This window comes from Rhinolophus sinicus, linkage group LG09, assembly GCF_036562045.2.
Source record: "Rhinolophus sinicus isolate RSC01 linkage group LG09, ASM3656204v1, whole genome shotgun sequence".
NCBI classification, from domain to species: domain Eukaryota; kingdom Metazoa; phylum Chordata; class Mammalia; order Chiroptera; family Rhinolophidae; genus Rhinolophus; species Rhinolophus sinicus.
In genome coordinates, this window is record NC_133758.1 from 61185309 (window position 1) to 61189641 (window position 4333).

Consider the following 4333-nt stretch of genomic DNA (forward strand, 5'->3'; position numbering starts at 1 on the left):
GTGATGTGTGACACAGAACTTTTCCGTTGTGATCAAAACATAGGGTGAATACTGCTGCCCAGTGCCATCCAATTGAAAGGCAGGGATCTTCAATAAGGGAAGCAGTGTGTCAAACCTTAGTAACAGTGTGTGACAAGTTTCAACTTGTTTGATCAGGTGTGAGTTACAGTTGAGAGAAGGTGTGTTTTAAAGTGTGCGGTAAATCATCTTCCATCATGACAATGCTCTGTGTCACACATCGCTTATGGTATGACAATTTCTGTCAAATAAAAACATTACGGTGTGTCCTCATCCACCTTATTCACTGATTTGGCACTTCCCCTTATTTGGCACATCCATCTTATTCACGACTTTTGGCTCTTCCCCAAAATCAAAATGATTCAGGACACTGAGGCAGCCATGACAGAGCAGCTAAAGACACTCATGAAAGAGGACTTCCAGAACTGCTTCAGAAAGCAGCAAGAACAATGGGATAAGTGTGTTCAAGCGAGCGGTAGTACTTTGAGGGGGATTAATGGCAATGTGTCTTTTACTGTAATAATTTTTTAAATTTAAGCATTCACTCTATTGTTTGATCACATCTTGTATGTATTAAATGATGTATATGTGAAATACACACACAAACACACACACACACGCACACACGAAGATCTGACAATTATGTTCCCAAACTTGTTGCAAAGATGTTGCTAACTTTTTTTGATATCAGAGGGATTATTCATTATGAATTTGTACCAACTGGACAAACACTTAAACAAGTTTTCTATCTGGAAGTGCTGAAAAGGCTGCGTGAAAAAGTTAGATAACCTGAACTTTTCACCAACAATTCACGGCTCTTGCATCACGACAATGCACCAGTTCACACGGCACTGTCTGTGAGGGAGTTTTTAGCCAGTAAACAAATAACTGTATTGGAACACCCTCCCTACTCATCTGATCAGGCCCCCAATGACTTCTTTCTTTATCTTAAGAGAAAAGAAATATTGAAAGGAAGACATTTTGATGACATTCAGGACATCAAGGGTAATATGATGACAGCTCTGATGGCCATCCCAGAAAAAGAGTTCCAAAATTGCTTTGAAGGGTGGACTAGGCACTGGCATTGGTGCATAGCCTCCCAAGGGTAGTACTTCAAAGGTGACTGTAGTGATATTCAGCAATGAGGTATGTAGCACTTTTTCTAGGATGAGTTCTCAAACTTAATTGTCTGACCTCGTACTTAAGGAAAAGAAACAAGCAAACAGTTAATTCATCAAAACATCTATTTTCAAAGCAACCATCTTAATTCAGGTCGATGCAAATTCTAATCTCACTTGCACAGTTTGTCAACATTTAATTAATCTGTCTGCACCTCTGTTTCTTCATTTACCAAACAAGAATAATAATAACCAACTCAAAATAGAAGTGCATAACATAGAGCTTGATACATGTAAAGTGCTTAATCAAAGATTAAAAATGCTTCATGAACAGACAAAATGTTATGGTCATGTCCTCATGCACTTAGTGCAGCACAGAACTCTATAAATGCTGTTCATAATCCTGAATGCAGGAGGCTTCATCACATTTTAAAAGGCTTTCTGTAATTTTGTTGTTGTTCATGCTTCACAATGCTCCTTCACATAAGCCTGCCTGTGGTTACCAAGTCTTTGATTGTCTTCAGAAGCAAACCTTATCAAATGGCATGGTTTCAAGGGGAAACCCACAAAAAGGAAATTTAAGTTAAAAATGTTATTCGTATATATTGTCCCACTAGAATGACCAAAAATTTGAACACAGCAATCTTATTTTTACTCTTTAAAATAGATCAGAGTATCTGTTCTAGTATCAGAAACAGGGCTAGCATGATGAGGGTAAAAGGCATCCTAAAGTAATCCATTGGCCTGGCTATCAGTGCACAAGAGTGACTGTTCAAAGCCGTTTCTTCCACGGGAGCCCATGTGATATAGGAATGTTACCATCACCACCAAAGCAAAGATGTTCACTTTTCAATTTATCAAGTGATAACAACTTACCAGAAATTAATACAAATGAAGTGTATTAGGCCATTGTGTTCATCATCAATATACATTTTCAGAGCCTTGTGAGGCTCATTCTCAGAAAGTAAAATTATAAAGTTCTAAGGTTAAATATGGAAAACATACCTCAGGTTGAAAATAAAGCTAAGTTGGGGCACTGTTATCTCAAGTCTTATATTTTAAAGAGATAAATTGAGTAAGTACTAAAGTTAATTAAGTAGCCATGGGTATTAAATGCCTTGCTTCCATATTTCTTGAGTGAGATTATAGAATACAGATGTCATTGGTGGAAAAAGGGGAAGTGAATTTTACATTAAAAAAAAACAGAAGGCATACCCCCAAAATAAATTATTTATATCCATTTTGTTTTACCAGTAAAACTTTAGTGACAAATTGGTTAATTGGAGGACAGATATGAAAACATCCCACTCACTTTTTTTCTGGTAAGATTGAATGATGGAAAAGAAGTATAAAGTGTAAGAAATTGATGAATCAAATCTGCGACCAAATATGGGTGGAATCATGCAGAAGTTTTGAGTGTTTGTTTTTTTTTCTTATTTGGGGGCCCATCCTTATGTGCTACTAATGTTTTTTAAAATCAAGGAGAAACTGTCCAAACCTCAGTTCATAGGAATGGAATTAATACTGCCGTAAAAACAAGAGTGGGGGAATCAGCTTTGGAACTCTGGCTAACAAGAACTGTTGGACTCAGCAGCCATGTGGATCACGTGACTCATTCTGGGAAAGAACTTTCCTCTGTCACTCTCAGAAGAGGACCCATTCCACTTCCATTGGCATTAGGTTGGGTCTTTTAATTAAGCATATTAAGATGCACCAAAGTCACCTAGAAAAAGGAGTGTGTGTTGTATCATCAATGTATTTGAAGACACTGACCACAATTGTGAGAGATAAGATGCTCCGCATAATTTTTCTTTTTATAGCATTTCTTGTAAAGTAAAGAAAAAAAAAACTATTGGAAAAATAAAGTTTTGTGGAAAAATTTCAGAGCCTTGCTCAAATGAAAATCATTACAAGGGATTTTTTTTTTTTTTTTAATGTCAATAGGTCTTGTTTTTTGTTTTGTTTTTTAATATGACACATGCCATTTAAAAACTTCAAGATGGGAGAAAAAAAGGCATATGCTTTCAATTAAAGTAAGTTCCTTTGGTCTCTCAGAGAGTATTTAAATATCCCGTAGGATCCTGAGGAGTAAGTGTTGTTTTCATGCTTTTTCAGAAAGGGTATGCTACATTATCACACAAACCCCTGCCTGTGGTCTGGCCTTGTGTAAGTTTCCCAGTTTGCTTAGAAGAGGAAGGCTACTTATTACCTGGTTGAAACATATTTCTCTTTCACATATTTTATCAGAATATGCTGCAGTGATGAACCTGGCATCTCAATGGCTAAAATCACAATTGTCTGCTTCTCAGTCACATTATACAACTACACATCCCTCATAGTCATCATGGGCACTTAGGGACCCAGTTGCTGAGAGTCATGTCAGGTAGCAAAAAGCTCAGGAAGGTCTTGCCTTAGCAATTAAATGCCTAGCTCAGAATCGGCATGCAAAGAAGTCAGGAAGCACAATCTGTGCACTGGAAATATTTGACGAACTGTATTAAACACAACCACACATATAATTGCATATCGACATTAATTACTTGGAGCTTTGCCTCCACTTACTCATTCTTGGCATGGAAGTGTCAATGAATTCTAAAATCACTTCAAATTCCTATTATGTAAGTTGTCCCATCTCTTCTCACATCATTTTTTTTGTCAACAGATAGCAGTTTAGATTAAGCATGTGGACTATTTTGAGTACAGTTATCATCAAACTAGAGGTTGGACATATATTTACCTTAGAATCCCATACTTTCATAAGCCAGATAATTCACAAATTATCACCCAATTGAGAATTTATTTGAGCTCTCTTCTTCATTAATATGAGATTGTATATTTTTCTATTACAGCTCAGCAGATAAATCACTAACCAGAAGCTGCTTCCCCTCCAGGAACCTACTAAATATGGTTCAGGTTTTTGGTTAGAAAAAGAGAGACATTTTCAAAAATTAATTTTAATAGCTGCCCATGCAGTGAATGTTTTACATAACTTGAGGATTTTGCAACTATTTTGGAAAGCTCTTCAAAATATACTACTACTAATTTTAAGATTATGTCTAAATCTATTTTTAGTCACATGGCTAGTGCGTGAAGGTATCTGGCAAATACTTTGAAAAATCACAATGTTTTTAATTGCTAATTTTAAAGATATTAATCATGAAAAGTTGAGAAGCTGATATAATTGAATATTACTCTAA